The following is a 13,461-nucleotide window of genomic DNA, read 5'->3' as shown; positions in this document are numbered from 1 at the left end:
TATAGATTCAATGCCATCCCCATCAAGCTACCAATGACTTTCTTCACAGAATTGGAAAAAACTGCTTTAAAGTTCATATGGAACCAAAAAAGAGCCCGCATTGCCAAGACAATCCTAAGTCAAAAGGACAAAGCTGGAGGCGTCACGCTACCGGACTTCAAACTATACTACAAGGCTACAGTAACCAAAACAGCATGGTACTGGTACCAAAACAGAGATATAGACCAATGGAACAGAACAGAGTCCTCAGAAATAATACCGCACATCTACAGCCATCTGATCTTTGACAAACCTGAGAGAAACAAGAAATGGGGAAAGGATTCCCTATTTAATAAATGGTGCTGGGAAAATTGGCTAGCCATAAGTAGAAAGCTGAAACTGGATCCTTTCCTTACCCCTTATACGAAGATTAATTCAAGATGGATTAGAGACTTAAATGTTAGACCTAATACCATAAAAACCCTAGAAGAAAATCTAGGTAGTACCATTCAGGACATAGGCATGGGCAAGGACTTCATGTCTAAAACACCAAAAGCAACGGCAGCAAAAGCAAAAATTGACAAATGGGATCTAATTAAACTAAAGAGCTTTTGCACAGCAAAAGAAACTACCATCAGAGTGAACAGGCAACCTACAGAATGGGAGAAAATTTTTGCAACCTACTCATCTGACAAAGGGCTAATTTCCAGAATCTACAAAGAACTCAAACAAATATACGAGAAAAAAACAAACAACCCCATCAAAAAGTGGGGAAAGGATATGAACAGACATTTCTCAAAAGAAGATATTCATACAGCCAACAGACACATGAAAAAATGCTCATCATCACTGGCCATCAGAGAAATGCAAATCAAAACCACAATGAGATACCATCTCACACCAGTTAGAATGGCAATCATTAAGAAGTCAGGAAACAACAGGTGTTGGAGAGGATGTGGAGAAATAGGAACACTTTTACACTGTTGGTGGGATTGTAAACTAGTTCAACCATTATGGAAAACAGTATGGCAATTCCTCAAGGATCTAGAACTAGATGTACCATATGACCCAGCCATCCCACTACTGGGTATATACCCAAAGGATTATAAATTAGTCTACTACAAAGACACATGTACACGTATGTTTATTGCGGCACTATTCACAATAGCAAAGACTTGGAATCAACCCAAATGTCCATCTGTGACAGACTGGATTAAGAAAATGTGGCACATATACACCATGGAATACTATGCAGCCATAAAAAAGGATGAGTTTGCGTCCTTTGTAGGGACATGGATGCAGCTGGAAACCATCATTCTTAGCAAACTATCACAAGAAGAGAAAACCAAACACCGCATGTTCTCACTCATAGGTGGGAACTGAACAATGAGATCACTTGGACTCGGGAAGGGGAACATCACACACTGGGGTCTATCATGGGGAGGGGGGAGGGGGGAGGAGGGAGGGATTGCATTGGGGAGTTATACATGATATAAATGATGAATTGATGGGTGCTGACGAGTTGATGGGTGCAGCACACCAACATGGCATAAGTATACATATGTAACAAACCTGCACGTTATGCACATGTACCCTAGAACTTAAAGTATAATAAAAAAAAAAAAAAAAAAAAAAAAAAAAGCAATATAATCACAAACCAATGTAAAGGTCAATAAAAATTATGAAGTAAAGAAAAATACACATAATAGAATCTGTGAAAGATCATGCTGGTGGAAAAAGATAAAGTGGTGAACAAATAGAGATAGGGCACCTAAAACATGGCACATAAAATGTATCCAACGGGTTTTTGTAGGGGTTTAGTTTTGGCTGTAGCTATGTTTTCTTTATTTTTATTTTTTAATAACTGGATACTGGATCACATTAATGGTGTAAATGCCATGAAAAGATTCATGATCATCTACAATTGCAATGGAACCATCTAGGGCTGCCTTTATTCAGAAACATTATAAGGCAGAAGAGAATGGGGGCCAATATTCAACATTCTTAACAGAATTTTCAACCCAGAATTTCATACACAGCCAAACTAAGCTTCATAAGTGAAAGAGAAATAAAATCCTTTACAAACAAGCAAATGCTGAGAGATTTTGTCACCACCAGGAGGCCTGCTTACAAGAGCTCCTGAAGAAAGCACTAAACATGGAAAGGTACAACCGGTACCCACCACTGCAAAACCACGCCAAATTGTAAAGACCATTGATGCTAGGAAGAAACTGCATTAACTAACAAGAAAAATAACCAGCTAATATCATAAAGACAGGATCAAATTCACACATAACAATATTAAACTTAAATGTAAATGGGCTAAATGCTCCAATTAAAAACACAGACTGGCAAATCGGATAAAGAGTCAAGACCCATCAGTGTGCTGTATTCAGGAGATGCATCTCAGGTGGAGAGACACACATAGGTTCAAAATAAAGGGATGGAGGATGATCTGCCAAGCAAATAGAAAAAAAAAAAGAAAAAGCAGGGGTTGCAATCCTAGTCTCTGATAAACAGACTTTAAACTAACAAAGATCATAAGAGAGAAAGAAGGCCATTACATCATGGTAAAGGGATCAATTCAACATGAAGAGCTAACTATCCTAAATATTTATTCACCCAATACAGGAACACCCAGATTCATAAAGGAAGTCCTTAGAGACCAATGAGGAGACTTAGACTCCCACACAATAATAATGGGAGACTTTAACACCCCACTGTCAACATTAGACAGATCCACAAGACAGAAAGTTATCAAGGATATCCAGGACGTGAACTCAGCTCTGCACCAAGTGAACCTAATAGACATCCACAGAATTCTCCACCCCAAATCAACAGAATACACATTCTTCTCAGCACCACATCACACTTATTCCAAAATTGACGTGATAGTTGGAAGTAAAGCACCTCTCAGCGAATGTAAAAGAACAGAAATTATAACAAACTGTCTCTCAGACCACAGTGCAATCAAGATAGAACTCAGGATTAAGAAACTAACTGAAAACTGCTCAACTACATGGAAACTGAACAACCTGCTCCTGAATGACTACTGGGTACATAGAGAAATGAAGGCAGAAATAAAGATGTTCTTTGCAACCAATGAGAACAAAGACATAACATACCAGAATCTCTGGGATACATTTAAAGCAGTGTGTTGAGAGAAATTTATAACACTAAATGCCCAGAAGAGAAAGCAGGAAAGATCTAAAATGGACACCTTAACATCACAATTAAAAGAACTAGAGAAGCAAGAGCAAACACATTCAAAAGCTAGCAGAAGGCAAGAAATAACTAAGATCAGAGCAGAACTGAAGGAGGTAGAGACACAAAAAGCCCTTCAAAAAATCAATGAATCCAGGAGCTGGTTGTTTTAAAAGATCAACAAAATTGATAGACTGCTAACAAGACTAATAAAGGAGAAAAAGCGAGAAGAATCAAATATACACAATAAAAAATGATACAGGGGATATCACCACGAATCCCACAGAGATACAAACTACCATCAGAGAATACTATAAACACCTATATGCAAATAAATTAGAAAATCTCACAGAAATGGATAAATTCCTTGACACATACACCTTCCCAATACTAAAAAAAAAAAGAAGCTGAATCCCTGAATAGACCAATAACAGGCTCTGAAATTGAGGCAATAATTAAGAGCCCACCAACCAAAAAAAGTCCAGGACCAGACAGATTCACAACCAAGTTATACCAGAGGTACAAAGAGGAGCTGGTACCATTCCTTCTGAAACTATTCCAATCAATAGAAAAAGAGGGAATCCTCCGTAACTCATTTTATGAGGCCAGCATCATCCTGACACCGAAGCCTGGCAGAGACACAACAAAAAAAGAGAGTTTTTAGACCAATATCCTTGATGAACATCGATGTGAAAATCCTCAATAAAATATTGGCAAACCGAATCCAGCAGGACATCACAAAGCTTATCTACCATGATTAAGGGGGCTTCATCCCTGGGATGCAAGGTTGGTTCAACATATGCAAATCAATAAACGTAATACAGCATATAAACAGAACCAAAGACAAAAATCACATGATTATCTCAATAGATGCAGAAAAGGCCTTCAACAAAATTCAACAGCCCTTCATGCTAAAAACTCTCAATAAATTAGGTATTGATGGGATGTATCACAAAATAATAAGAACTATTTATGGCTAACCCACAGTCAATATCATACTCACATTCCATGCTCATGGATAGGAAGAATCAATATCGTGAAAATGGCCATACTGCTCAAGGTAATCTATAGATTCAATGCCATTTCCATCAAGCTACAAATAACTTTCTTCACAGAATTGGAAAAAACTACTTAAAAGTTCAAATGGAACCAAAAAAGAGCCCGCATTGCCAAGACAATCCCAAGCCAAAAGAACAAAACCAGAGGCATCACGCTACCTGACTTCAAACTATACTACAAGGCTACAGTAACCAAAACAGCGTGGTACTGGTACCAAAACAGAGATATAGACCAATGGAACAGAACAGAGCCCTCAGAAATAATACCATGCATCTACAGCCATCTGATCTTTGACAAACCTGAGAAAAACAAGAAATGGGGAAAGGATTCCCTATTTAATAAATGGTGCTGGGAAAATTGGTTAGCCATAAGTAGAAAACTGAAACTGGATTTTTTCCATACTCCTTACATGAAAATTAATTCAAGGTGGATTAGAGACTTAAATGTCAGACTTAAAACCAAAAAAACCCTAGAAGAAAACTTAGGCAATACTATTCAGGACATAGGCATGGGTAAGGACTTCATGTCTAAAACCCCAAAAGCAATGGCAACAAAAGCCAGAATTGACAAATGGGATCTAATTAAAGAAAAGAGCTGCACAGCAAAAGAAACTGCTATCAGAGTGAACAGGCAACCTATAGAAGGGGAGAAAATTTTTGCAATCTACCTGTCTGACAAAGCGCTAATATCCAGAACCTACAAAGAACTTAAACAAATTTACCAGAAAAAATCAACCCCATCAAAAAGTGGGTAAAGGAAAGGATATGAACAGACACTTCTCAAATGAAGACATTTATACAGCCAATAGACACATGAAAAAATTCTCATCATCACTGGTCATCAGAGAAATGCAATTCAAAACCACAATGAGATACCATCTCACACCAGTTAGAATGGTGATCATTAAAATGTCAGGAAACAACAGATGCTGGAGAGGATGTGGAGAAATACGAACACTTTTACGTTGTTGGTGGTACTGTAAACTAGTTCAACCATTGTGGAAGACAGTGTGGCAATTCCTCAAAGATCTAGAACTAGAAATACCATTTGACCCAGCCATCTCATTACTGGGTATATACCCAAAGGATTATAAATCATGCTGCAATAAAGACACATGCACACATTTGTTTATCGTGGCACTGTTCACAATAGCAAATACTTGAAACCAACCCAAATGTCCATCAATTACAGAGTGGATTAAGACAATGTGGCACATCTACACCATGGAATACTATGCAGCCATAAAAAAGGATGAGTTCATGTTCTTTGTAGGCACGTGGATGAATCTGGAAATAGTCATTCTGAGCAAACTATTGCAAGGACAGAAAACCAAACAACACATATTCTCACTCATAGTTGTGAACTGTACAATGACAGCACTTGGACACAGGGTATGGAACACCACACACTGGGGCCTGTAGTGGTGTGGGGGCCTGGAGGGGGGATAGCATTAGGAGATATTCCTAATGCAAATAATGAGTTAACGGGTGCAGCACAGCAACATGGCACATGTATACATATGTAACAAACCTCCACGTTGTGCACGTGTACCCATAAAGTATAATACCCTATAAAGTGTAATACCCTATAAAGTATAATACCCTAAAAAGTATAATAAAATGAATTTAAAAAAATAAAATTTCCTTTATATTATGTATTTTAAGCCTAGTTATACTGATTTTTTACTACTGGATTCAAGTTAATTGTTTGTCTCCCTTTTTGGAAATAAAATTTCCCTCTTCCTGTGGAATTCTTGCAAACAAAATACATGGATTAAGTAAGATGTCATGGTTCTTTAATATTCATTTATGCATTTTAAATTTTAAAAATGCTAAGGCTGTATCCTAAAAATAATTGACTCTAGACACTGGGAAAACAGTAAAAACATTCTATAATCCATCTAAAATCCTGACTATCAAAAGAACAATCACATCCTTAAAATATGCTTTAAATAATAAAAGTACACACTAACTTAATAATCTTATCACCTGTGATACAAAGAGTTTGGAGATAATTTTGGTAATGAATAGCTCCTTTGATTCCTGAGCATGTGGGAATATAGTATGCTAAAGTCCAGTTAACAATAGAAGTGGGAGAAATAGAGGTCTTCATTCTGAGGACTCCCGTATATACACATTAGTTTGTTTGCCTTTCCTTCTAGAAAAGCAAGGAAGAGGAGGAGGAGGAGGAGAAAGAAGAAGAAGAAGAAGAAGAAGAAGAAGAAGAAGAAGAAGAAGAAGAAGAAGAAGAAGAAGAAGAAGAAGAAGAAGAAGAAGAAGAAGAAGAAGAAGAAGAGGAGGAGCAGGAGGAAAAGGAAGAAGAAGAGGAGGAGGAGGAGGAAGAAGAGGAAGAAGAAGAAGAAATGGGAGACATAGGGATAAAGTGAAACAGGATACAGAGTCGTGCTGATTATTATGACAGGTTAATTCACGTTGATGATCTATAGTCTTGGGTCACAGCATTAGATGACATTTTATTTAAGTAGACAAAGTATCATTATGGTGCTCTTAAAATAGAAAACAAATATTCTACTCATTGTATTTTGGTATCGCTTATGGAATTGGGGGGCAGTAAGGAAGGAAATATTTTTAAAAAGAGTGCACTTTCGCTTGTGTAAGAAGTCTTTTTGGGAGAACAGTTTCCAGATAAAGCTAAGATTTGAGAAGGGGAACTAATATGGGTATAATTAAGAGAAATATGCTTAGATTAAAATACAAGCAAAATAAATATGCCAAAAGGAGAGAACAGGAGATAACTAAATTAGTGGAAAATTTGACTGGCAAGTGTAACTGATAGTGCCTTAACCAGTTACTGTTCAGTTGTGGGTACTCCATCCTCATACTTCTGATCACATTGACTAAGGCTGTGTGTTCCTCCTCCAACTTCAGTACTATTTATTTATTTATTTATTTATTTATTTATTTATTTATTTATTTATTAATTATGGCGAGTACTTGTAACATTCTTTGTAAAACTGTCTTCAGGCTGCAGAAACCAACTTGCCCACATATAGACAACCGAAAGTGTCTGAGTTAGATCTCCTGGGAAAGCTCTTAACAAATGTCTGATTGGTCCAGAAGTACTGAAGTTGCATCCCCTTTGCTTCCAGTTGGACACGTTTTTAAAGCATCATTTACACAGAGCCAGTCCGTGGGGGCAGGCTGAGACTAGGGCTTTGCCTTAAATGCACTTTTGCTTGCATTCTCTTCCTCCTTTTTAGGCATCTTTTACTTCTTCACCTATTTCTCCTGGGAGGAACTTCATAACAAGCTATTTACACAGGATCACCGGTCTCATGGTCTGCTTCTAAGGAATATTATTGGGATCAAAAATCAAAAATATTTTGATTGTTGTTGTGTTTTCTCCTAAGTTAAGCACAGATAAGTGAAAAGGAGAAATCTCTTGAATTCAAGTGTCTTAAAAATTGGAAAGGTTTTTAATAAGTTCACAGTTAATTAAGAAGTAAAAATTGTGTCCAAGAAAAGGATACATAATGAGAAAATGTTTGGAATTACAATTTTTTCATCAAATATAAAATTATTAAAAATCTAGTGTTTTATTTATGAATTATCTTTAAACTATTTTTAATATAAAGTAATGAGGCAAAACAGAGTTTTAGAAAGTTCTACTACTTCCCAAGTTCTAAAATCTTTCCTTCACATGCTTTGAAATTTTATAACAAGAATTGATTCAGAGAAATACCTAAAACACAAATATTCATTAAAGCAACACATAAGGACTTTAGGTCAAAATAAATTATAAATGGTTGATATACAGTTTAGCAAATGCTGTGGTAGGTTACTTCTAAGATGGTTTCCAATGTCCCCAACCCCATTTATGAGCTTGTGTAAGTCCCTCTGTGTTGAATAACTTGTTCCTCCTAACCAATAAAATATCTCAAACTTGAGGGGTGTCACTTTTGTGGTTAGGTTATAAAGATTGTAACTTTTATTTTACCAGCAAATTATCTCCCTCTCTCTGAGTGCCCACTGCAACAACCAGCAAGAAACTGAGGCTCTCAGTCCAATAACAGGAAGGAAAATAAATCCTGCCAAAACCAAATGAGCTCAGAAGTGAAACCTTTCCTAGGTGAGCTTTCAGATGAAACAGCTGTGACTGACACCTTGATTGCAGAGTTGTGACAGACCCAGAAGAAAAGGGCCCTCTTATGCAGTGTTTGGATTCCTGAACCACAGAAACTGTGAGATAATAAATGTGTGTGCTTATAAGCTGCTAAATTTGTGGTAATTTGTTTTGCAGTAATCAAAATACTAGGTATATAACTAATATACCTAGTATATTTAATACTATGTAGAAGCTATAAAGGAAAAATAATAGCCTCTGCCTTCAAATTGTTGTATAACTAATGAAAAAAACCACTAAAAATCCTAGGCAGACTGAATACAAATATTCTAAAATGAAGTTTCTCATAAAAAAATTTTTGGCACTATTGGAAGGAGGGAAAGAGAGAGCATGAAGAACAAGAAGCAGAAAGAGAACATTTAATTTGATACTGGCATTTATTACTCCTATATTTCCATTGTTTTATTTTTTAAGTATTAAAGACAGAAAACCACATTGACAAATCAAGTGAAAGGAATGGTACTCCACAGAGCAAGGTTCATTTAGTAGCAGATTCAGGAATTGACAGGATGTATTCAAAAATAGAGAAGAGTTGTTGAATGGGTGGTGGAAGAAATTAGGATATAAAGTGTTATCAATTCTGAGAAAACTTCAAATGTCATTATCATCATCATCATCATCATCATCATCATCATTATCATGATCATGGAATTTACTCTGTGAAAAGCACTAGTTTTATCAAGGTTTTGAAAATGGCGATAGCACAGATTTTCTTTTCTGTAGCTTGTGTTTAACAGATGAGAAAATGTGACGTACCTGGGCCAGTGGAGTGAGAGAGTTATCACCACAGAAAATGAATGTTTCAATAGGAAGGAGGAATGGTACACCAAAGATAAACTTGATCAATTGCATAATTTTGCTTTGATCTGCCAGTCAGTGCTAAGCAAGAATTTAACATTATGTTTTCTCCAGGTTGGATTTCAGGGTCACGTAAATCTTCAGAAGATTTATACATATGGCTCTGAATGGTGCTTTGTATTAACTAAGGTTGAAGAACTTAGCGGCTCAGTTTTCTATTAATAAAATCCCTATACAACTCAAGAATACCATGAAGGAATACTTAAAAAAAAAAAAAAAAGACTGCTTTATAACGTGTTTCTTGAAAAGCTTTTATTTCTTTGTTTTGAATCCTACTGTTTTCCCCAGAAGTTCACTTTTTTTCTTTTACTTTCTACATTCATTTACAAGTGAAGCTTTATTGCTTAGTTCTCAAGTCGTAAGTGTGGGAACACCTTTCATAGGAAATTTTCCCACATGAATTTCTTTGAAGTCGTTGTTGATAGAGACTTGCACAAATACTTGTTCATCTCCTTTTTCACTCATTTATTTATTTTCCTATTTAATATTAATAAATAAATATGTTATGTATGGTTTCATTTCTTAGGAGCATACAAAAAAGGGGCCCCCTAAAAATAATTTGGCTGAGGCTAAGAAAGTGCAAATAAGACAATGTATCATAAGAAAGAATACAAAGGAAAAAAGAGGTACGAGAGAGTTTCATATACTTTCTGCCTTTGTGTAAATTTAATTGAAACCTAATCTCACAAAATCTGCCTGAATGTATTTCAGAATTAGTTGCAAGTCTGATTTTTCTTTACCCAAGTTTGTTTCATTTATAGAATTTATGAAATCCTCACTATTACATAAACTCATTCAAATGTTATTTATTTCTGTGAATTTCTGCTATGCTCCATTGCGATTTGACCTTGATCTCTGCATTTTGAAAAAATTATTTTACTGGAGTAGGAGATACTCAAATGGACTGAAATAAATAACTGCATTATGTAGCAATAATCCCCAAATGATTAGTCACTGTTTTTCTTTCAATGTTAGTTCTAATTCCAGTTGTTTTGAGAATCATAGAGTTTTTATTGATGCTAATTATTTTCCAAATACATAAACCTGCTGAAGTCTGTTCAATTTTACTTTTTTTAATTTAGAGAATTCTTCCAGTCATTCTCTGTTTGCATTTTTGTCTTTTTCCTTCATAGAAACTTCACACATCAGTTCTATTTTCTCACTTCCCTGGAACCTTCCTTTTCCTTGGTAATTCAAGGTTATTTCTTACTCCAGTTATAAGTTACAAATATATAGTGACAAAAATACAAAGCTCTAAAAGACTATATTATTGCATTTTAAAAATGTAGAAAAGCCATATCTCCCCCTAACAATGCAAAATCACCACCTTTGGAGATAATATGGAATATTATTGAGCTTGCTAAAGATAATAATTGATTAAAAACATATCTCTGCTAAAATCATTTAACAAAGCATGTTATTTTCTGGTATTGGTATATATGGTCTCCTGGTATCTCCCCAACTTTGGCTAATATCCATATAATAACATTTAGAATAGTTTCTCAAAGAACTCAAATTCCTGAATATACAAGCTAGCTGAGACTTTGTAAGACTGATCATTTGGGAAACATATTCAAACAAACCAAATATATTCAAAGTAATTTGTTTATAATATTAATTACATTCTTAGTATAAATTTTATACTGCAAAATAGTATCCTATGCATGTTCAACTTGGTCTTTTATAATACGACAATTGCTTGTAAATGCTTTCGTTTTTTTTTTTTGCTTTTTAGCTGATTATTACAACACTTCTATCATATTGGGCAAAAGGGAACGATTCATTAATAGTGCTTTGAAAATTATTCCTGCTTTGCAATTCACATTCTCCCTGCAAGTGCAATCAAAATAAATTGCACTACTTAGCCTATAAATTGAATTTAGGCCAATTTTGTGGATTATATCTCTAGGTTTTTATCACTGACTTTATAATAAAAGCACATTGCATGTAGATGTTATAGTCCATGTTTTTATTTGATAGCAATTAACATTCCCCTAACCCCATGGTGTATTCTAAATACCAGAGCACTTTAATAACACTTCAGTTTAACACAGCTCTTCATGGCCATTGAGGCAAAATGACTAATTTGAATCAGGAACACACAAGCATTCCTGTGAACTAAATTAAACACAAAACACTTGATCTTCAAATTTTGTTTAACAGGTGGAAGTAAAGAAGATTAGAAAAACTTAGCACTTTGGTGTCTACTGAACAATGTCATTCATTACAGTGATTAAGTATGAAAAGATGAACACACTATCACATAGATAAATTAGAGTTACTGTTCTTCACTGAACTCTAACAAGATTAGCTAGACAAAGTATGAAAATAATTCATTATATCAAAACTTTAAAATAATAACAAATAATGAAAAATAAACATTTGTGAAATGTAATTGTCACTACTATTAGGGAAAACTGAATTTCACTGTATGAGTCCATTCTCACACTGCTATAAAGAACTACCTGACACTGGGTAAATTATGAAGAAAAGAGGTTTAATTGACTCACAGTTCTGTATAGGAAGCATGGTTGGGGAAGCCTTAGGAAACTTAAAATCATGGCAGAAGGGCAAAGGGGGAGCAAGCACCTTCTTCACATGGCTAAACAGGAGAAAGAGAGAGTGAATGGGAACATGCTACATACTTTTAAGCCATCAGATCTTGTGAGAACTCACTCACTATCACAAGAACAGCAAGGGGGAAATCTACTCCCAAGATCTAATCACCTCCTACCAGTTCCCTCCCCCAACATTGGAAATTACAATTCAACATGAGATTTGGGTGGGGACACAGAACCAATCCATAGCATTCACACAGAAAAAAAAGTTTTATTTGACCAATGAAAAAAATCTAAATATTCGACTAATTTAAACATAACTCTATTCTAATTACTTATTTGATATTTGTATTTTATTTCTCTTCTGAAAAATCCTATTGAAGATTCAATCAGTTTATATTGGAATATCTACAATGTGAGAGACTCAGCACTTTCCCCAAAAGCCTACTTTATAACTGAAAAGCAATTTGAAATAATTTCATAAATGTGTTGATACAAATTCATTTTACTTTAATTCCCAAAAGCTTGAGCTGTTATAAACCTGGAGCTATACAGAATAAATTAAAAATAGTACACATTAGATGCCACGAAGTACACAAAAAGGCATCTGATATATAATTTACTATCTATCCCTTCTTAAATGTATTTTCACTGCAAAATTAATCAGTCAAATATGGTTCTAACTATGTCTATTTCTAGATACAGCACCTTGGGAAGAAAACATTTTCTCTACATAGAAACATAAAATGCTATAAAAATACTTATTAAACATCTCAATTTTAGTATGTTCTTATCTGTTCTACTTTCCATGTTGACCTACAGTCTTAACCTACCTAAGGAAAGAATAAGGATTCTAGAAGATTAAGAATTTAATATAAGCCTTTGAAATGAGGAAACTATAAACGTTTAAAAGAGATGATTCTTTTACGTATTTGAGCAGAATTTCCTCATAATCTTTATCATGGCATTTGGGTTAAACTTTTTAGTTTTATCGATTCCTTTTTCTTTTCATTTTTTTTTTTTCTATTAGTGTTGTGGAGTCTTTGTTCTCTGAAATATTATTTTAACCTGGGAATAAAATCATGCCTTAGTCTCGAATTCTCATGAAGAAAAATGTGAAAGTAAGAAAAATTTTAAGTCCATGTTAAATAAAGCTATATAAATTTTATTAATGCATGCTGAGGCCATCCTTTTAGCTGTACCTCCAGTGATGACAAAAAAATTTAAAAAAAAAGAAAAATGCACTAGGATAAATATCTGTAGATGATTACTCATTTTTTATAACAACCACTTCTCAATTTTATGCATAATATTTAGTTCTATCTAGTGCAGATACTGAGATACAAAAAAATTCTATTTGTTTTTAGTCATACCTCATTCAAAAATATTATACTTCAAAAAAAAGTTTCATAGAAAAATGAGCTGGCAATTACCAGAAAGTGTAAATACTAAATTTTTGTATATACGTATTTTAGGAATAAATTGTCTAAATATAAAGTATTATTCTAAATAAATATTGAAAGCAACACATTAAGATTACAGCAAAATGTGTCCTATCTTGGAAGTAGAAATATATCTAGCAATTTTTGAATGTCCTAATGTTGGAACTGCTTATAAATTATACACAGAACCATTTCTAGTCATTAGTATATCAGAAAAC

Source organism: Rhinopithecus roxellana, chromosome 2 (assembly GCF_007565055.1).
Source record: "Rhinopithecus roxellana isolate Shanxi Qingling chromosome 2, ASM756505v1, whole genome shotgun sequence".
In the NCBI taxonomy this organism is placed as follows: Eukaryota; Metazoa; Chordata; class Mammalia; order Primates; family Cercopithecidae; genus Rhinopithecus; species Rhinopithecus roxellana.
Note: the sequence above shows the minus strand (reverse complement) of the source record.